At 42.2% G+C, this 22,837-nt stretch overlaps 2 long non-coding RNA genes across 3 annotated transcripts in view; one reads left to right on the top strand and one right to left on the bottom strand.

Annotated features, from left to right (window-relative positions):
• LOC123328548 overlaps nucleotides 1-22,837 on the top strand; it is a 165,727-nt gene that overhangs the window by 9,655 nt on the left and 133,235 nt on the right. The window lies entirely within an intron of this gene.
• Nucleotides 358-22,837, bottom strand: part of LOC123464773 — a 132,960-nt gene continuing 110,480 nt past the window's right edge. Inside the window, exons 2-3 of the long non-coding RNA XR_006639805.1 lie at nucleotides 13,529-13,647; nucleotides 358-444 (exon numbers count right to left, since the gene is read on the bottom strand). This is a non-coding gene — a long non-coding RNA (uncharacterized LOC123464773). The remainder of the gene's footprint in view (nucleotides 445-13,528; nucleotides 13,648-22,837) is intronic.

Here is a 22,837-nt window from a genome sequence, read left to right as displayed (position 1 = left end):
TCATTTTAATACCAGGAATAGATGGAAGTAACTTCAGGATAGGAAGCAAACTAGCTAACTGGTTGTTTTTGAGTCCATTGATTTAAATGCCAGTGAAAACGCCATCAACAGAAGAGAACCTCATATTCTTTTTTTTCAGATGACTGAGGCAGAGATACACATATTAAATTTCTATCCTTTGATATTTTCTCTGCTAACAGATGTCCTCCTTGAGACTGGTTCAGAATCTTCCTTCACAAAACTCTATTCCTGGCCAGTAATGCCCACTTTGCACATTAGTCTCCTGGGCACTTTCCCCAGTAATCCCAGCTCCTCCCCCGCCAGGCTCCTCCACTTCCTTGCTGTTTCCAGGCTCCACCCCTCTCTTCCCATTGGATCTGGACTCTCCTCCTGGGCAGGCCCCTCCTCCACAGCCTGTCTTCAGTGAGTACACTCTCACCCAGCCTGAAAGAGAAAATCAAAAACAGACAAGCACGTTGCATTTACAAAATGCCCTTCTCTGGAAGGCAGGAGTTCTTGTCTTTCAGAAGGCTTCTCTTTTAGTCTCTGTTGACAGACTGATGCTGTAGCCAGGACCGGGCAGAAGTGTCATCCCATTTCATAAAGTGATACAGCTGACAGTTATTCTAGAGAAGCTATAACTAAGGGTTGCTTTAGCTGATTTATACAAACTATCCAATGTCAGGTGATATTCTATAGTTAGAAATAACAAGGAACGAGCTCAGTGAGAAGAGAGGATGGGTAGACTTTCTGAGTACGGGCAGGATGCGTGTTTCTTGAGGTCTAGTGTTGGTTTTCATCTACAGTGTGGTTTTATTCTCAGTGCCCTGATAGCAGCTCATAAAACAGTCACAGTTCACCCCAAAGCCCTTAGAGATTACTGCACAGTGCTAAAATAGGGCATCATCCAAGAATCTGAGAGTAGCCACATCTTTTGTAAACTGTAATTCAGGTCTGTCTTCCAAGCTGAGTTCATGTTATCAGTATGGTCTTTTAAAAACATAAATCATGTACCACTGACTCTCCTTAAAATCACGTGGTGAGTTCTCACGGTATTTAGGATGAAACCCTAATTCCTTTCCATGGCTTTTAAGGCACTGTGGGAGCTGGGCCTCTCTCTCCACCTTTACTTGGGGGCCATATTCCTCCCCCTGCTCACTGCTTTTCAGCCCAAACTGGCCTTCCTAAAGTTTTCCCAGCAGTCAAGCACTCTCATTCCTCCGGGTCTTGTCACTTGCTCTTGGGGGAGCGTGCTTCCCCAGGCACTTCTTTGGGTTTCTTATTCTTAAATTCTTCACTCAGATATCACCTTCCATGAGAGACAGTTCCTAACATAGGCTCCAGCCAGGGCTCTTGCACTGCATCCACATTCTCCCTTCATCTTTAATTGTCTTGTTTATTACCTGGTGTGGCTTTTCCACATCAGAGGGTACGAGCCTTGAGAGCAGATTCTTGTCTTTCTTCTTCTTGAAGTGAAGTGAAACTGGGAGCAAAGATTTATTGATTGAATGTATGAGTAAATGAATTACTGAATAATGCACAGCTGCAGATCTGCAGATGAAGTAAAACCTCAGAACCGGACTTTGCTGGTGGTGCAGTGGATAATAATCCGCCTGCCAATGCAGGGGACATCCCTTCAATCCCTGACCTGGGGAGACTCCACATGCCTTGAGCAGCTAAAGCCCATGCATCGCCACTACTGGAGCCTGCGTGCTCTAGGGCTCATGGGCCCCTGTGCCACAACATACCGAAGCCTGTGCACCTAGAGAGCCTGTGCTCCTCCAGAGAAGCCGCTGCAATGAGTAGCCCCCACTCACCACAACTAGAGAAAGCCTGTGTGCAGCAACAAATATCCAGTGCAGCCAAAAACAAATAAGTAAATAATTAAAAAAATAAACCTCGCACTTATAGGGACCCCTCCAGGGTCCCAAGGCCAGAGTCTACTCATTTCCCTCTGTTGCACAGCCTGAGAACAATCCTCTTTGGACTGACATATAAAGACATGCCCTGAGAGATCCTTCCCATCCCTGAGAAGTCTTGATTCTAGATGCCATGGGTTAGACATAAACTCAACTTAAACATGAAGCAACCTAAACATTAAATTGTTGAACCTAAGTAATAATTGTCAGAAAGTACACTTGTAAGCAATGAAAAGTTGAATTGGTGAGACCAAGGGCAGAAAAGATAATAGTGAAAAAAAATCCCAAAGCACATGCATAGCAATGTCAGTAGCTTTAGTAGCAGTATTATTGTTTCTTCATTCTGATGAGATAGGCTCTCAGGCTCTTTAAAGTAACCTGATATTGAACATTAATTATAACATCTTCTGTAAGAGGAATGAGCAATGAAGGTGCTGCTTTTCCCTATTACTTATTTAATTTTATTTAATTAGTGCTTACAGAATGTTCCCAAATGGTGCTAATAGTAAAGAACCTTCCTGCCAATGCAGGAGATGTAAGAGACACAGGTTCAATCCCTAGGTGGGGAAGATCCCCTAGAGGAGAGCATGGTAACCCACTCCAGTATTCTCGCCTGGAGAATCCCCATGGACAGAAGAGCTTGGGGGGCCACAGTTCATAGGGTCGCACAGCGTTGAACATGACTGAAGCGACTTAGGACAGCACAGAATGTTCACTACACTCCAGGTATCTCTCTAAAAACTTGACAAATGCTGTCTTGGGTTGAGTTCTTTGGAAGCAATACTGGAGACAGAGTTTGGTGTGTAGGATGCTCGTTAGGGATTAACACCTTTGAAGAGGAAGCCAAGAAACCCTCAAGAAGTCAAACTGTACTACAGGCTCAGGAAGCCAGGGGAGGTGTGTTGCCAGGCATGTGCTGCCTGTCAGAGTGTCCTGTGTGGGACTGGAATGGCCTGCTTTTTACCTCCACCTCGCTCAGTCACCAAATGTGGGCTACCCCCAGGAAGGGCACAGCCTTGGGCGAGGCAGCTGTGTGGCTGAGGCACACTGGAGTTGCTGAGAGCTGGAGCCTGTCTGCTTCCTATCCTCGCTGCTTCTTGGCAGCAAGTTCTCCCTTGAAATACACCTCTGGGTCTGCTCAAATATTAGCTTCTTTAACCCTTGCAACAACCCTAGGAGATAGGCCCTTTCATTAGCCCCATTTTACAGATGACAAAACTGAGGCATGGAGAAATTAGTTCATTTGCCAAACTAGATCGGGTAGCAGAGCTGATATCTGACCTAAGCAGTATGGCTCCAGAATTAGCATTCTGGACTATTCAGCTATGCTGTCTTAGCTATCACTTCACAGAAAGGGTTGACGATAGCCTACTAAAAATACAATGACAGTACTGTTGTTATTTAATTCTTTTTAAGGTAGTGTGTACGTGTATGTGTGTTTGCCTGCTACTGTTGCATTTCCTAAAAACAGTATCCAAAGAGTGATAATTTGGGGTTGCCTATTTCATTTGAATATTAAATCCTACCTGTAAACATCTAAGAATCCAGACTAGATGCTGAGGGGTAATGACTGGATTTGAATTCCAGTACAAAGTAGCCTGTGCTGAAATTCTCATGTTGGCCTGGAAAAGGAAGGGTCCCTTTGGAGTTTAGGGCAAGAAAATTGAGTAGGGGGAAGAAAGGCTATAAAATACAGGGCAAGGCCAACCAGTTCTGTACTCTGCCAGCCACAGGAGTGAAGTGTTAGTTAGGTATGGGCCTGAGGGAAAAGCAGATGGCACCTTGGGAAGAACATAAAGAAGGAGAGGATTTAACAGGTGTGAGCAGGGTGGGTCCAGGCACTGTGCTGGGGGTCTGAAGAAAGTCCAGCACTGTGAAGAACCAGGAGGGCAGGAGGGGAGGTCAAAGAAGCCCAGACTACTCCTCGGGGGGAAATGTGTGGACTTCGCCAGAAGAGGAGAGGAAAGAGAGAACTCAGTGGCAGCAAAACACTTTTTTTTTTTCCATCACTGTTTTTAGAATTATACATACACACTTTTAACTTATATGCAGAGTAACATCATGCAAAATGCTGGGCTGGATGACTCGCAGACTGGAATCAAGATTGCCAGGAGAAATATCAACAACCTCAGATAACCAGATGATACCACTCTAATGGCAGAAAGCAAAGAAGAACTTACAAAAAAAAAAAGCCTCTTAATTAGGGTGAAAGAGGAGAGTGAAAAAGCTGGCTCAATATTCAAAAAATGAACATCACGGCATCTGGTCCCATCACTTCATGGCAAATAGATGGGAAAAAAGTGGAAACAGTGACAGATTCTATTTACTTGGGCTCCAAAATCACTGCGGATGGTGATTTCATGACTGCAACCATGAAATTAAAAGATGCTAGCCCCTTAGAAAAAAAGCTATGACAAACCTAGACAGTGTATTGAAAAACAGAGACATCACTTTGCTAGCAAAGATCCATATGTTCAAAGCTATGGTTTTTCCAGTAGTCATGTACAGATGTGAGAGTTGGACCATAAAGAAGGCTGAGTGCCAAAGAACCGATGCTTTTGAACTGAGGTGCTGGGGAAGACATTTGAGAGTCTCTTGGACAGCAAGGAGATCAAATCAGCCAATCCTAAAGGAAATCAACCCTGAATATTCACTGGAAGGACTGAAGCTGAAGTTCCAATACTTTGACCACCTGATACAAAGAGCTGACTCACTGGAAAAGACCCTGATGCTGGGAAATATTGAAGGCAGGAGGAGAAGGGGGTGACAGAGGATGAAGTGATTAAGTAGCATCACCGACTCAATGGATGTGAATTTGAGCCAACTCTGAGAGATAGTGGAAGACAGAGGAGCCTGGAGTGCTAGAGTTCATTGGATGGAAGAGAGTCAGACATGACTTAGTGGCTGAACGACAACAAATAATCTTTTAAAGATATTTAGAAATCATTTCCCACATTACATAATTAGATTTCTTAATTCTGCAGACTGGCTTAGGGTAAGGAAGGAATCCAAGGCTGACTGTTTTATTTTGGATGATGTAGACTACACGTTTCTCCCTATTTATCATTCTCTTTTTGTCTGTAAGAGTCCAAGCAATAGAAGTCATTATCCTTAAGACTTTTCACTCCAGTGGGATTAACTTGTTTCACATTCTTTTTCTGAAGTTTGGGGAAATCCCCTCTTTAAAAACAGTAGAGAAATTCTGGTTTAACCCCTCACTATCTTTATTTGTATATAAAAACACATTCCAAATGGCTGTAACAATGTCTTGATAAGTAAGGGCTCTTTGCAAAAATAGTCAGTGGGGATATGATTCACAACAGGACATGTAAACTTCCCAGCAGACCAAATGTGTCCTCTGAGGGATTAAAGGATCTATGTGTGATTTGAATAAAGGTCATTCTTGCGGCTGAACTGATTACGTTGTTATTATTGACCCTTAATAGTAACAGGTTCTTTCCCATGTCACGTATTCTAGCACATTCCCTTATGGATATTTCAACACAATTTGCCCATTTTTATAACACATTAAGCCATCTTAGAAACTTACTTTTCAGCCCACAGAATAACACTGCTCTAAATAATTCACAAAGCAAAGCAAATACATAGATGTTAAATAATTTAAAACCACAGGAGAACTCATGATGCCCAGAATGGATCTTACTTAGAGTAGATACTCAAACTCATCTATTACACTAAACCAAATTGGGAGGATGTGTGTTTGGAGCATAGTATATTTCGAATGCCATCATCTTAAAAACGAGCATGTTTTCAGAGGAAAATTGCTGTTTCCTGGAGTACATGGTTTGTATTTGGGCCGGGGGACAAGTAACTTTCTGAACTCTAGGATTTTATTGAAGAATATTTTTCCCAAACGTGACAGGCTTTATGAAGACAGAAGCAGGAATAAGCATGGAAGATCACCGTTGAGCGGTAAGGATTTGGGGTGACAGAAGGGAGAGGAGATATTTTGGAGCTCTTCATGCTCTCTATTGAGCCGTTGACAATTCTGACTTGCCTTTCTGTGGCATTGTGCATGGGACCCACTGAAAATAAGCCTTGTTTTAGGGAGCACTGAAAAGGTGGGTTGCTTTAGGACACCGAGGTTCCTGTATTCAATCTTTGGACACTGCATTTGCAATCCATCTCTTCTAGGATGTTTGTCCCTTTCAAGAGCTGAATTCAGTATCAAAAAGTGATCTGTTTCATAGAGTGCTCCACTCACCAGACAAATCAGGATACATTCTTATGAAAAATCAAAGCATTTGCTACTTAGAAGTGAAATCACTTGATTATAGGGTACACATCTAATAGTTTTATAGAGGCTCCTGGACCAACTAAACACATTATCTTCTCTCATATGCGATATATCATCACTCTGTTGAACCAACCCTAAGACAAAGTTATTTTCTTCTAAAAAACAAAGACAAACATGCAACATCCAGGTCACCAAAATTCAATCTCTAAAAGATATTTGGTCACTGCTGCTGCTGCTAAGTTGCTTCAGTCGTCTCCGACTCTGTGCGACCCCAGAGACGGCAGCCCACTAGGCTCCCCCGTCCCTGGGATTCTCCAGGCAAGAACACTGGAGTGGGTTGCCATTTCCTTCTCCAATGCATGAAAGTGAAAAGTGAAAGTGAAGTCGCTCAGTCGTGTCCAACTCTTAGCGACCTCATGGACTGCAGCCCACCAGGCCCCTCCGTCCATGGGATTTTCCAGGCAAGAGTACTGGAGTAGGTTGCCATTGCCTTCTCCATATTTGGTCACAGATAGGTCTAAAATAAATTCTATGGGGATCTGATATCGACCCTTGGCTCTGTGCCTCACCCCTGTGATGCAAGCCACACGCACACTTTTCAGCCTGCTGTGGTTCTAGAATTAACTGTACACCTCTTTCATAAGATGACATTCAAGCCACAAAAAGCAAGGTCAGTGACGGCTGGAAGGGAAAGTGAGCGTGGTTCATAAAACCAAGAGGCACTTACAATTTAACAAGATTAACAAGTGCTGTTGAAAAGAGCTACCCGGCCTGAGTCACAGAGGGAGAAGGATGCCTGCCCAATTCTCTTGGCTTTGCTGTCGCACCACACGAGTGCAGCTCCTGAACGTCTTGCATGAAACTGCAATAAAGCAATCTGGAAAATGACTGTATTTTTAGTGATTATTTCTTTTGGATCATTACAGATGGAATGAGTTGTTCTTTTTCACGGGCCCCATTATTTGTTGTTAGTATTTCTTTTGTCTGGTTTGTTGGGAAGGTTATGTCTGAAGCTTGCCCAAATTCTTAAATCCAAGGCATTTAGTATATTATCAGCTCACACTGGACTCTTTTAAGCATTTTCTATTAAAAAAAAACTGTAGCGGTTTCAGTATCAGCAAGATAAGGAAGACAGTTCTTCCTCTCTGCATGCTGGGTGAAAATGCATGAATTATTGGAATTCACTGAAAAACTTGTCACTCAAATATCTATCAGCCTTTTGGTCCCTGGGCAAAAGGAGTTCTTCCAGAGCAGCTTTGATAGCAATTTCAATTTTCAGAGCACACTATGCTTTATGTTTCATTTGCTGAAAGTTCATTTTACATGCTTAGTGACTAGAAGATCTAAGGAATGCTCAGTCATCCTTGTATAGGTAATTTGCTAAATGTTATATAGAGAGTGGACTTCCCTGGTGGCTCAGCGGTAAAGAATCTACCTGCCAATGCAGGGGACAACAGTTTGATTCCTGGGTCAGGAAGATCCCCTGGAGAAGGAAATAGAAACTCTCTCCAGTATTCTTGCCTGGGAAATCTCACGGACAGAGGAACCTGACAGGCTAAGTTCATGGGGTCACAAAGAGTTAGCCACATCTGTAGTGACTAAGCGAAAAGCAAAGGAGAAAAGGAAAGATATACGCCTCTGAATGCAGAGTTCCAAAGAATAGCAAGAAGAGATAAAAAAGCCTTCCTCAGCGATCAATAGAGGAAAACAACAGAATGGGAAAGACTAGAGATCTCTTCAAGAAAATTAGAGATACCAAGGGAACATTTCATGCAAAGATGGGCTCGATAAAGGACAGAAATGGTATGGACCTAACAGAAGCAGAAGATATTAAGAAGAGGTGGCAAGAATACACAGAAGAACTGTACAAAAAAGATCTTCACGACTCAGATAATCACGATGGTGTGATCACTGACCTAGAGCCAGACATCCTGGAATGTGAAGTCAAGTGGGCCTTAGAAAGCATCACTACGAACAAAGCTAGTGGAGGTGATGGAATTCCAGTTGAGCTATTTCAAATCTTGAAAGATGATGCTGTGAAAGTGTTGCACTCAATATGCCAGCAAATTTGGAAAACTCAACAGTGGCCACAGGACTGGAAAAGGTCCGTTTTCATTCCAATCCCAAAGAAAGGCAATGCCAAAGAATGCTCAAACTACCGCACAATTGCACTCATCTCACACGCTAGTAAAGTAATGCTCAAAATTCTCCAAGCCAGGCTTCAGCAATATGTGAACTGTGAACTTCCTGATGTTCAAGCTGGTTTTAGAAAAGACAGAGGAACCAGAGATCAAATTGCCAACATCTGCTGGATCATGGAAAAAGCAAGAGAGTTCCAGAAAAACATCTATTTCTGCTTTATTGACTATGCCAAAGCCTTTGACTGTGTGGATCACAATAAACTGTGGAAAATTCTGAAAGAGATGGGAATACCAGACCACCTGATCTGCCTCTTGAGAAACCTATATGCAGGTCAGGAAGCAACAATTAGAACTGGACATGGAACAACAGACTGGTTCCAAATAGGAAAAGGAATATTTCAAGGCTGTATATTGTCACCCTGCTTATTTAACTTATATGCAGAGTACATCATGAGAAACGCTGGACTGGAAGAAACACAAGCTGGAATCAAGATTGCTGGGAGAAATATCAATAACCTCAGATATGCAGATGACACCACCCTTATGGTAGAAAGTGAAGAGGAACTCAAAAGCCTCTTGATGAAAGTAAAAGAGGAGAGTGAAAAAGTTGGCTTAAAGCTCAACATTCAGAAAATGAAGATCATGGCATCCGGTCCCATCACTTCATGGGAAATAGATGGGGAAACAGTGGAAACAGTGTCAGACTTTATTTTTCTGGGCTCCAAAATCACTGCAGATGGTGATTGCAGCCATGAAATTAAAAGATGCTTACTCCTTGGAAAGAAGGTTATGACCAACCTAGATAGCATATTCAAAAGCAGAGACATGACTTTGCCAACAAAGGTTCGTCTAGACAAGGCTATGGTTTTTCCTGTGGTCATGTATGGATGTGAGAGTTGGACTGTGAAGAAGGCTGAGTGCCGAAAAAATGATGCTTTTGAAGTGTGGTGTTGGAGAAGACTCTTGGGAGTCCCTTGGACTGCAAGGAGATCCAACCAGTCCATTCTGAAGGAAATCAGCCCTGGGATTTCTTTGGAAGGAATGATGCTAAAGCTGAAACTCCAGTTTTGGCCACCTCATGCGAAGAGTTGACTCATTGGAAAAGACTCTGATGCTGGGAGGGATTGTGGGCAGGAGGAGAAGGGGGAGTCTGAGTGAACTCCGGCAGTTGGTGATGGACAGGAAGGCCTGGCGTGCTGCGATTCATGGGGTTGCAAAGAGTCGGACACGACTGAGCGACTGAACTGAACTAAACTGATATATTTGTAACTGAATAACTTTGCTGTACACCTGAAACATAACATTGTTAATCAACTATACTCCAATATAAAATAAGATAACATTGAAAAAAGAAAAAGATGTGTTGAGAGAAGAGTGACCAGTTCAGTCTGGGTGGGGTATTTGGAAGCTGTGCATGATAAAGCTGGAAAGGCAGACGGGTTTATCCATGGCCTGACTGGCCAGGTACAGAAATTTGGAGTTCATCCCATACTTTGCCAAAGACTTTCTTAGAACCCTAGGGTAATGAGATATTTCAGAAAAGAAATGTTCCATGGTCAGAAAGTCTTCCCAGGTGGATCTAGTGGTAAAGAACCCATGTGCCAGTGCAGGAGACTTAAAAGATGTGGATTCGATCCCTGGGTTGGGAAGATCCCCTGGAGCAGGGCCTGGCAACCCACTCCAGTATTCTTGCTTGGAGAATCCCATGGATAGAGGAGCCTGGCAGGCTATAGTCCATAGGGTTGCACAAAGTCGGACACAACTAAAGCGACTTAGCACATGGTCATATAAATCTGGGAACTATATATCCATCCCTCCATCTTGAAAATTCACGATGTATAATTGATGACTAAAGGCTGACAAATTCTGTTTTAAAAGGGACTGGTTAAACTTAACCCAGGATTCCCCTCACCATTCTCCCACCATAACACCTGACAGCAAGAAGGTGCTGGAGGGACAGTGGGGAGCCCCTGGAATTCTTTGAAAAGAATGATGTAAGCAGATGCTTTAGAAACATTTCTGAAAGCAGTGTACAAACTGTATCATCAATATTTTGGAAAGAGTGTGCCTAGGTGAAAACTAGAGGCAAAGAATCGGTAAGTCAGGGTCTTCTCAACCTGGCTACCTGTCAGAACCCCTTGGAGATTTTTTAAAACACCACACTCCAGTACTCTTGCCTGAAAAATCCCATGGATGGAGGAGCCTGGTGGGCTGCAGTCCATTGGGTCACGAAGAGTCGGACACGACTGAGCGACTTCACTTTCACTTTTCACTTTCATGCATTGGAGAAGGAAATGGCAACCCACTCCAGTGTTCTTGCCTGGAGAATCCCGGGGATAGGGGAGCCTGGTGGGCTGTCGTCTATGGGGTCACACAGAGTCGGACATGACTGAAGCGACTTAGCAGCAGCAGCAGCAGTAGCAGCAAATCTATATTGCACTTCTAAAGTTTCTGATTTAGTAGGTGTGCCTTGGGCTTGGGAGTGTGTGTGTGTGCGTGTGTGTGTGTGTGTGTGTGTGTGTGTACTTTTGATGCATAAACTAGTGGTGAGAATTTATGAGTCCAAACTGATTGTGAGGACTATTGACAGTCCAGTTGAGCGCTTATGAGACCAGAACTTGGAGAGAGGCAGTGGGAGCGGAAAAGGTTGGGAGGGATGTAATAAACAAAGTGAGGCAAGAACTTACATGCCTTGACAAGTGAAGGAATGTGAGGATGGTATAGAAACAAAGGGAATTCAGAGAGATTGTATGCCTGGGTCACTGGGGAAGAATGATGATATAATAACAGGGAGAGAAGGTTGTTGTTCAGTCGCTAAGTTGTGTCCTACTCTTTGTGACCCCATGATCTGCAGCACACCAGGCTTCTCTGTCCTTCACTATCTCCCTGAGTTTGCTCAAACTCATGTCCATTCAGTCGGTGATGCCATCCAACCATTTCATCCTCTGTTGCCCCCTTCTCCTCTTGCCTACAATCTTTCCCAGTATCAGACTCTTTGAAGTTTAGGGGGCAAGAAAGTACTTTGAAGGAAGAAGAGCTCTGGTTTTGGACATGATTAGGTCAAGATGCCAAACTATGTGAAGGCCTGCCAGACAGTTGGAAATGCAGGTTTCAAAGGCAGGAGAACAGAGGGGTCTGGATCTACAGAGAACCAGTTACAACCCTGGGGATAGCTTGGTGATCTAAAAGATGATGTCTAAAGAGGGGAAAGCCAAGAGTAGAACTGTGAAAATTCCTTCATTCCAGGCTCATACTCTTGGGATTCAGCAAGGATGGTCAGAGGAGCAGAACAGTCAATAACTATATTATGAAAGTGGAGGAGGAAAGCCTCTAGAAGGGTGTACTAGGGCAGGGGTCAGATCTTACAGCAGATAGTGCTATTGCAAGCTTTGTGCCTGACTCTCTGCTCCACTTCTTGATTACATGGTGTTCTTGAGCAAGTTTACTTAAACTCCCAGAGCCTCTATTTCCTCATGGATGAAATGAGGATTACACTACCTCCATGCTATAGGTAAGGGCCAAATGCAATACCATGTAGTATGGAATATAATGGTGTATAATAGAGCATATTATATTACTACAATATATACTATATTGTATATATATTATCTTAGTGAGGTATCCTTGGACCCTTTAAAAATCAGCTATATTACAAAATTGGTAAAAGAAAAAATACTCAACCATAATTCTGTTGTCTTAAAATAGATTCTTTTGATTTTAATGATTCCATCTTAGTCCTTGATCACATCCATTTATTATTTTACATAGTTATAGCATCACTATAATTTCGAGATGTGCTTTTGAACTTAGCATATATGCTAAGAATTTCATCTCATTGTTAACTTGATTTTTTAAAATTTTATTATAATTTATTTATTAGGCTGTGCCACATCTTAATTGCGGCATGCAGGATCTTTGATCTTTACTTGCTGCATGTGGATCTTTAGTTGCAAAATGTAGGCTCTAGTTCCCCTGTGAGTGAAATGAAAGTTGCTCAGTTGTGTTGATCTCTGCGACCCCAAGGACTATACAGTCCACGGAATTCTCCAGGCCAGAATACTGGAGTGGGTAGCCGTTCCCTTCTCCAGGGAATTTTCCCAACCCAGGGATTGAACCCAGGTCTCCTGTATTGCAGGCAGATTCTTTGCTGTTCCCCAACCAGGGATCAAACCCAGGCCCCCTGTATTGGGTGCATGGAGTCTTAGCCACTAGATCTTCAGGGAGGTTCTATTAATTTTCTTAATTATCATTTTCTTTACTCAACAGTTTACCAATCAGTAGACATCTAAATCATTTCCAATCTTGTTTTCTGCTTTATTTTAAATACTTATCTAATTAATGCAAACATTAATATAGCCCCTTTAATTTTTATAAATTATCTCCTCTTAGATGAACTTTCAGCATCAGAATTATTGTGTCAAAGGGGAAGAATAGATTCATATTAGAATCAAAATAGATTGCTCAGTGGCTTTATCAGAATTGTATCAATGAAGAACAGTGAATGATTTTCAAAATAGATTGCTCAGTGGCTTTATCAGAATTGTATAAATTAACATAGTTTCCAGGGGTAATACCTGTTAACCAAGTATGAGTGTACCTGTCATTGTATCCTTACCAGAACTAGTAATCTCACTGTTTTTTGTATATTTTTTTGCCAGCATAATGGGGACTGACAGGCAGAAAACAAAGTTCATTGTTGTTTAATTTGTGTTTTGATAAACAGTTGGGCCTAAATAGTGAATATTTTCCCACATGCTTGTTTTACTAATTGTATCTCCTCTTGTAGAGAAGTCTTGTTGATACTTGTGTAAAGGTAAACTTGTTGATCACATATTTGTTCACTTTTTAAAATGAAAGGCTTATGGAAGTCACCCTTAGAATGATGAAAGAAAACAAAGAATTGGGTAGGATATTCTGTTAATCAAGGTCTTAGTCTTCAGCATGTTGAGGAGTGCTTAATGAAGGGGATATTTACAGAAGTGTGATGTGTTAAGGAAAGCTAACAGGGGCTGGTATAGTACCCAGGGGTAGCAGCAATAATACCATTTCTGGGGCGGGGGGCAGATCATGGAACTCAGAGAGACAACTATAAGAAATGGCTGCCTGACATTTGTAGAGCTGTGACCTTCGAAAGGGAGACACAATCAATCCATGGTGACCCAGCAGAAAGTGAACAGGAAATGAATATCCTGATCTTGATTTCTACTTACCCTCTGATTTCCTGGGGTGTTTCTCACTGACCCAGCACAACTGCCAGTGGGTGGTTAGTGCAGTCCATAAAGGTTAGTCTCCTAAAGCCCTCAGCAGGATGAAAAAGAGCTGAGTGGATCTGGAAGGACAAATGGAAAATATTCAGCCCAGATATTCTGGCATTAAGATATTTTAGAGTGGTTGGTAATATGAACCTTCACAAATAGATCAAGATGATAGATCTGAGGTCCCATTTAATTCAATTTTTGAATGTTATTAAAAACTATTTAATCTACATAATTAAGCCTTCAAATAGAAATAAAACAGAATGTTAATGCCATTACTTGATTTTTTAAAGGAATCTGGATCGGAGAATTTACTCCTTACTTGAAGGAAGTTTTATTAAACCTGAATTTCAGAAACAAGTGTGAAAGAAGCATTCCAGGGACTTTCCTGGTGGTCCAAAAGAAATAAAACAATTCCTGGTTGCAGATAACATGATTGACTATGTAGAACGTCCCAAGAAATCCATACAATAAACCCCCCCCAGAAGCAATAAGTTCGGCAAGGTCACAAAGTACAAGAGGCACAGGATGCAAGATGTAAAATAGATGCCAAATAATGTGCAAAAATAGATGATATTTCTATATAAAATATACAAACATAGTCACTGAAATTAAAGATGCAAGATCATTTATAATTGCTCAAAAGAAAGAACTGCTTAAGTGTAAGCCTTAAGCTTACATTAATAATATAATATAATACATTTAGGACTTTACAATGAAAACTACATAGCACTGATAAAAGATAGCAATATCTAAATTAATGGAAACATACCACCTTTCATGGACAAGAAGACTCAACAAAGATGTAAATTCTCCCCAAACTGATATACAGGCTTGACAGAATTCCTATCAAATCTCAGAAAGAGCTTTTAAAGATATAGTAAGAGCAATCTAAATTTTACACCAGAAGATAAAGGAACTAGAATAGCTAAAATAATTTTTAAAAATAATTGAGTAGGAGAACTCAGTTTACCTTAGTTCAAGATTTATTATACGGCTGTAGCAATCAAGATTAAGTGATAATGGTGAAGGGACACACACAAAGATCCATGGAACAGGACAGAGAACCCAGAAATAAGCTCACACAAACAGGTCCAACTTATTTTGGACAAAGGTGCAAAAGCAGTTCAGTGATGGAAAGACAGGCTTTTCAATAAATGGTGCTGTAGCAATTGGACATCTATAGGCCAAAAAAAAAAAAAAAGAACCATGACTTAAATTGCACATCTTTTACAAAATTAACTTAAAATGATCATGGATTTAAAAGTAAAACATAAACTATATAGAAAGAAGCATAGCAGAAAGGCTATCAACTATGGAAGAGTTGACCTCTCGTGGCCAGGGCATCTGCTGAGCTCCATCCGCAGCTGGGCAGACTCCTTCAACAACAGCTTGGGGCACCTGTAAGCCTCTCCACAACAGAGGGTCCTTGGCCCCAAGAGGGGTGAGGATGATGTGGAAGGGAAGACGCAGCAGAGGAACTCAGGTGAGGCTGGACCAGGGTGAGCCCTCCTGGTTGCAGCGCAGAAGTTCCTCTTGGTGGGCAGAACTGCGTCTCAGCAGAAAACGATTAACCTGACTGTGAAGTCCCCTGAGCTCCTGGGAAACAAGACTGAGAGGAAATATGTGTTTGTCTCTCATGGGGCCCAGGATTCAAAAGTTGACTTGATATTTCTAAGCAGACTCAGGGAGGCCAGGAGGCACTGGTGATGAAATGGCCCATGACCAGCAGGGCTCCTGGGTGGCACCATCCACAGAGAGACCTGTGGTTTTACCTTCCTGAGGCGTCCCTGGATACAGTTAAGAGGCCGTTAAGGATCCAGTGTGATGGTAAAGAATCTGCCTGCAATGCAGGAGACCTGGATTTGATCTCTGGGTCGGGAGAAGGGAATGGCTACCCAGTCCTGTATTCTTGCCTGGAGAATCCCCACGGACAGAGGAGCCTGTTGGCTGCAGTCCATGGGGTTGCAAAGAGTCAGACACAACTAAGTGACTAACGACTAACTAACTAACTAACGAGGATCCAGTGAGAGGCTGGTGCCCTCGGTATGTGGTTCAGGGTCTCAGATGCTGTCTTGTGGGCCTCAAAGTGAAGGGTAACCTCTGAGTATGAGGAAAGGAGGACGTCTGGGTAACAAGAGAGGTTTCCTCATGGCCCCCATTCTGTCGCTTTGCTCTGAGCCTCAGATACCACAGCAACTTTATCCTTGGAGTTTTCGGATCTGGATTTGGTGTTCAGATTGAAAAATAAAGGACAAGATTACATATGTTGGGAGCTAGAGGAAGCCCATGGTTTTTTGCATGGGTGATGAAAGGAAGCAACACATTCCTTCCTTTCTTTTTCTTTTTTTTAAAACTTAAGTCAAAACAACAGCCACACAGATGAGTGTGTGTGACTGCTGCTGAAGCTGTCTCAGTCAGCGTGGCTCTTTCTAAAACTCCAGGAGAGGCACAGTGAGGACTTCCCTAGCACAGAGTCAGGAGGGAAAAGCTCCAGCCTGGAGATGGGAATGCAGGTTTCCACTTCTGGCTAAACCCCAGCTTCTCTGCCTACAAAATAGATTGAAATTAAATATTCCAATTCTAGGATTTGTCATTTTACTCAGGTTCTTACAAGTGTTTAAGTCAAACCCTACCTATCACTATGATTTTCTTCCTGTAGGTTAAATGGCAATGTGTGTGTGTGTGTGTGTGTGCGTGCAATGTGTATGTGGTGTGTATGTAATGTGTATGTGGTATAGGTGTAGTGTATATGTACATCATGTATGTGTGTTGTGTGTATGCAGCACATGTGTGCAGTGTGTATGTGTTGTGTGTGTAGTCTCTGTGTTTGGCACGTCATGCACTATTTACTCCTGCTTTCCAGAGCGACCACCCACATGGCCCCATCAGTGCTGAATTTCCGGATCCTTCAGAAACCCTGTCTCCCACACCCAGCCAAATAAGCAAGAACACATGTGAAAAGCCTTATTCCAGTGCCTCTTGAGATGCAGCCAAACAGCTGGAATTATATGCTTTGTAGAGAACCGGGGACGTGGCATGGCAGTAAAAAGAAAAGTTCAGTTTGTATTTGGAAATCAAATTCCTTTTCCCAAGCCTGAGAGGGCAAGGGAGGGCTGGGCTGCGCTCTCTAAGGGTGTGTGTGTGCGTGTGTGCGTGTGTGTGTGTGTGTGCGTGTGTGTGTGTGTGTGTGTGTGTGTGTAGGGGGCATCTTTCATTAAAATCTCTGTCTTTTCTAGTGTTCCCCCATTTACATGTGTATTTGCATTTCAGGCTCCAATTTAAAAGTCAGCCTCTTCTTCCCTTTGCATCTCTTTCTCCAGTTCTATTGTTCTTCATTCATCTCTCTAGCCCCAGCCCCCAGCGCCCCCTCAACCCCCTGCTTCCTGTTTTGCCTGGGAACAGCGTGTCAAGCTCCCTGTAACGGCAGCTCAGTGTTCTTAATCTGCTGTGTGGAGGGGGCCCCACATTCAAGCAGGAAAGATTAGAATGCTGTGTGATACTAGGCTGCTGGATGTCAGAATCTTTAGCACTTATACCTTCCTGGCCACAGGAGAGTTTCCTCTTGATTCCAGGGTTGTTCAGAGCTGCCAGGGCCCATCTTGCCATTCCACATCTGTTCCAGTCCTATATTGCTCCTTAACAAGTCACCCCAGACTCAGTGGCTTCAAACGAGCATGAGTTTTGTTCCTCAATCTGTGATTTCAGCATGGCACTTGCTAGGGTGGCTCAAAGGTGAGGGGTGACTCCTCGGCTGGGGGTGGAGTCATCCGAAACTCATTCACTCACAAGTCTGCTATTTATTGCTGGCTGTTGGCTGGGACCTTAACTGGGACTGTCGACTGGAACACCTTCATGTGGCTTTTCTGAAAGACCTGCATTCTCACAGCATAGTGGCTGGGTTCCAAGAGAAAGCGTATCAAGAGACAACGTGGAAGAGGGTATTATTTTTATGACTTAGTCTTGAAAGTAATTTAGCATCACTCTATTATACTCTGCTGGCTGTGCGTGCTAAGTCGCTTCAGTCATGTCCGACTCTGCAACCCCATGGACTGTAGCTCGCCAGGCTCTTCTGTCCATGGGATTCTTCAGGCAAGAATACTGGAGTAGGTTGCCATTTCCTTCTCCAAGGGATCTTCCCCAACCAGGGATCAAACTCACGTCTCTTTACATCTTCTGCACTGGCAGGCAGGTTCTTTACCATTAGCACCATCTGGGAAGCCCATTCTATTGTTAACAAAAATTAAATCAAACACTTTAAAGTATGCAAACATGTTTGAAAACAATCCAAAATCACTGCAGATGGTGATTGCAGCAATGAAATTAAAAGACACTTACTCCTTGGAAGGAAAGTCATGACCAACCTACACAGCATATTAAAAAACAGAGACATTACTTTGCCAACAAAGGTCAGACTAGTCAAGGCTACAGTTTTTCCAGTGGTCATGTATGGATGTGAGAGTTGGACTATAAAGAAAGCTGAGTGCCGAAGAATTGATGCTTTTAAACTGTGGTGTTGGAGAAGACTATTGAGAGTCCCTTGGACTGCAAGAAGATCCAACCAGTCCATCCTAAAGGAGATCAGTCCCGGGTGTTCATTGGAAGGACTGATGTTGAAGCTGAAACTCCAATACTTTGGCCACCTGATGCGAAGAGCTGACTCATTTGAAAAGACCCTGATGCTGGGCAAGATTGAGGGCAGGAGGAGAAGGGGACGACAGAGGATGAGATGGCTGGATGGCATCACCAACTCGATGCACATGGGTTTGGGTAGACTCTGGGAGTTGGTGATGGACAGTGAGGCCTGGCGTGCTGCAATTCATGGGGTCACAAAGTCGGACACGACTGAGCGACTGAATTGAACTGATGAAAACAGTCATAGAGTGAGAGGGAAAAAAGATTTGAACTAATTGTCATAGTGAACAAATCATACTGAACCTTTAAGAAACTAGAAATCCTTGGAAAATCTAGCATTTACTGACAGTATGTGATGCTTTAATGTTTCATCTCATTCTCCCTGAAGAAGGAACTGGAAAGGAGAATGAACTTGGAGTTAGGATCCTTCTAGGCTCTCTCACTACAAATCAGTTTTAGGTCTAGATGCATTTTTTTTTTGCATTTCTTTAATTTTCTCATTTGCTAAATATTGAACTTATTTCATAGAGAGGTTGTAGCGCATAGCAGTGAAAAAAATGTAAAACTGCTTATATAATAATGACAGACTGTAAAGCATTTTATGTATATATAATACCTGTTTAATGGTGTTAGCCATGGTAATATTTTGGTAATATAATAATACCAATATTATAATTGTTGAGGCAGATACAAAATTCTGTCCAGATTCAAGAAGGGGGGTGTAACACAGAACACACTACACAATGGAGGGAGGGTTCAGCGTCGTATGGTAAAAACAGCCTGCGTAGTGTGTGTATGTGTGCATGTAATGCTCTGTGTGCTCTATTGCAGCAATGTAGTGTGTATGTATTAAGTATAGTGAACACGCACCGTGTTGTGGCAGCTGTGTTTAAAAGAAAGTTCAAAATGAATCCGCCACAGGTATTTTGATATTTGGCAAAACTAATAAAATTATGTAAAGTTTAAAAATAAAATAAAATTAAAAAAAAATAAAGCTATAATAAGAGGTGAAAAAAAAAATAAATAAAAGAAAGTTCAATCTACTACCTCTCTTTTCACATTCACCATTCCTTTCTTTGCCTCTTATACCCTAGTGGTTTACATTTATAGTCAGAGATGGAATTTGTGGTGAGGTTTGTGTAGTGTATGGGTGTTAAACTTACACTTTTGCTTGAACCATGTGGTAGGGAGACTGGCCTCAGGGTGAACCCCAAGATTTCCACCTCCTGGTCTACACGTCCTGCATAATCCCCTCCCCTTGAGTTGGGGGGACCTGTGCCTCTGATGGGGATTTCCTGGGATGATTAAGTTACATGAGATGCAAAGGTAGAGGGTTTTGCAGATGTAATTAAGGTCCCTAGTCGGTTACTTTGAGTTAAGAAAAGGGAGATTACACTGGTGGCCTGACATAATCAGATGAGTCCTTTAAAGCAACAGTCCGTGACCTTTTTGGCACTTGGGACTGGTTTCTTGGAAAACGATTTTTCCATGGACACGGGGTGAGGTAGGGGTGACTTTGGAATGATTCAAGTGCATTACATTTATTGTTCACTTTATTTTTATTATTATTAAGTCAGTTCCACCTCAGCTCATCAGGCATTAGAGCCTGGAGGTGGGGACCCCCTGTCAGATTTTCCCTAAATTAGGGATTCTCCTCCTGGCTTTGAAGAGGTAAACTGCCTTGTGAGAAGGCCATGAGGCTACATGATAAGGGTGCCCTCTAAGAGCTGATAGCAACGCCAAGCAACAGCCAGTAAGAAACAAGGGACCTCAGTCCTACAAGAAAATTCTGCCAACAACTGAGTGAAATCAGAAGAACTCCAGGTGAGAGCACAGCCCAGCTAATATCTCGAGACCCTGAGCAGAGAACTTAGCTACTCTGTGTCTCGGACCAACAGAAACTATGAAATGACAAATGTGGGTTGTTTTAAGTCATCCAATTTGTGGTATGTGTTATGCAGCAATAGAAAACTCACACAAGTCAAAACTATGAGAGCCACTGGCAAGAAAACATTATCGAGTGGGTAACTGGAGAAACACCAGGCAGATCTAGTAGCAAGACTATGCACACCTTCTAAAACTCAGCTCAGATGTCACCTCCTTCAAGATCTTCATGGAGTCTCTTCAGCTAGAAGTAATCTCTTGCATCTGAAATCCTATAGCTTGTTTGCCCCTCTTTTGTGGCACCTCTCACTTTCTATTTGTGTTCACCAGGGCACATGTTTTGACTCCTCGGCTGGACTGTAAGGTCCTCCCGATAGAAACTGTGTCCTGTTTTTTTGGGCACCAAGGTACTTAGCATAGTTCTTTGTGTATCAACAAATGTTCTTGATAATTTACCAGGTAATTTTCTCAATGACTGAACGTCAACTTTTTTTTTGTTGTGGCAGTTCAAGAATGCATTTTGAAATACGGAAATTCAAGAGATGATAGTCCCTGTTGTTTTAAGGCTGCTTAAAATATAAAAACTCACCTAGTATTCTGGCCCTCATTTGCAGTCAGTGAGAATGTTTCTGTCATTTGAGATTCTGAAATTAAGCCTCTAAATGTTCATCTAATAGATGCTGGTTTTTGGACTCTGAAACTCTCTGCCAAGATAGAATCACAGATCTATGTGACTAATCTTTATTTTTAATCCTGAAAACAGAGAAAAGGGCTTCCTAAACCACTAGGATGAGCTACTATTTAGCTATGACCCTTAGAATCAGGACCACCATGTTCATGAAGGGAGGGATGACATTTACTCATAGAACACTAACTAATAATGCAAGTCTATTTAGAGAAACAGATAGACTTTGAATTTAGCTTTGGGACACTGAACACAGAGGAAGCAGAAAGGCCAAAGGACATTAAAAAAAAAAAAAGTCATGCTTTTCATAGGCAAAACTTTCATAGCCAAAGAAGCCAATATCTCCTGGGGACTGGTTGGTTTGAGCTCCAGCAGTCTCTCACATCTCAGGGGTGTGAGGACCTGAACACCAAAGGTACTGTTTTTGGCAAGCTTGATTATTAGCAACAGAAAGCATCGCCATTAATAGTCTTCTTTGTAGCTCTTATAAAAATAGAATTGTATTACCATAAGGGTTTCTTTTTGGGCCAAATTATTAGTCAGGTACACATTTAACGTGCTTTAGGGGAATGCCAGCTGAGTACTATGGGCTCGGGAACACCTTCCAAGGACTTCCAGATCAGGGCTTTTAAAAACAGTGAGTAGAAACACTGCATTTATATTGCTTCTGATAATTGGCAGAGTTTACATACATTATTCCACGAGGCAAAAGCTGTCTTCTCCTAACTTAGTCTACCAGGGCAGGCAAAGTTCAGGGACTATGACTGCTAAGGCCTCAAAAGGTATCCAGTTTGTTTAGCAATTGAGAGTGTGTGTCCTGTTCTGGTTGCCAGTCTCATGAGGCCCCAGATGTCTGGAGGGAGCAGATCAGATCACTACTAGTTAGTATCAAGATGGTGTTAAAGGCCTGAGTCAGAAATTAATCACACCAGCTATTCTCTGGTTCACCCTATGGTTATCCCCATGGTCAATAATGAAACTGGATGTGACGGGTCCAGCTTTTACATTTCATATAGAGGACAGATAAGCATTTGTGAAATCTACCAGGAATTATTTCTCAAAACTCCTGGTATGGGACTTGGTCTATTTGCTGTTTAGACTCTAGACAGTCCTTAGACCTCACTGGGTATTTATCCTTATAAATGGCTTATATGCTAAATGTGTTAGGGGAACAGATCACAGTGCCGTGAGTGTGTGTGTGTGTTTATTTGGAGGGAGGTGGGACAGTAAGTAATTATGAAGAGACCAGGCCATTGCTTCTCCCTTTTTGGCTATATTGGGAGGTGGGGAACTAAGAGGAAGGAGAAGGTGAAGGATTTGAGAAATAAGAATGTTGGGATAAATGAACAAGGTGCATCCATCTCTGCCTTAGCTTCACTTAGAGAGGACATGTCAGGACATTGGATGAGCTTGCAGAGTGGTCTGTCAAGGCCATTCCTGCAGTGGGATGGCTCGCTGTCACTGATCTGCATGTGGAAAACACCACAGACATTCCCTAAATGCATGCAGAGGTGTGTCTCTAATTTGAATTCTCCTCAGCCAGATCCCCCAAATGCCCATGAGCTGTCCAGGACTGACTGACTTGGGGTGAATGCATGATAGAGGAGGAGGGAGAGTGAAAAGAGGCTGTGATTTTAAATTGTTGCTGATAGAAATACATATATTTACATATGTATATTTTATTATTTATACTGCAGATAGTGTGATACATATTTCAAGTGGACCCTGTAACTTGTATATTTTATATATATATATACACCATATATTCTGGAGCAGGAAATGGCAACCCACTCCAGTATTCTTGCCTGGAGAATCCCATGGACAGAGGAACCTGGTGGACTACAATCCATGGAGTTGCACAGAGTCAGGCACAACTGAAGCGACTGAGCAGCAGCAACATACTGTATGTATCAGTGATATATATAATATGTAGTCTATTATATGCTATATATTATACATTTATAATAGTAAATATTCTACTGTATACATGTACCATATAAATTGATATATACACACACACATATATATATTGCCAATTTTACAAAAATATATGGCTCTAT

Source organism: Bubalus bubalis, chromosome 12 (genome assembly GCF_019923935.1).
Source record: "Bubalus bubalis isolate 160015118507 breed Murrah chromosome 12, NDDB_SH_1, whole genome shotgun sequence".
In the NCBI taxonomy this organism is placed as follows: Eukaryota; Metazoa; Chordata; class Mammalia; order Artiodactyla; family Bovidae; genus Bubalus; species Bubalus bubalis.
This window is presented reverse-complemented; position numbering and strand designations above follow the sequence as displayed.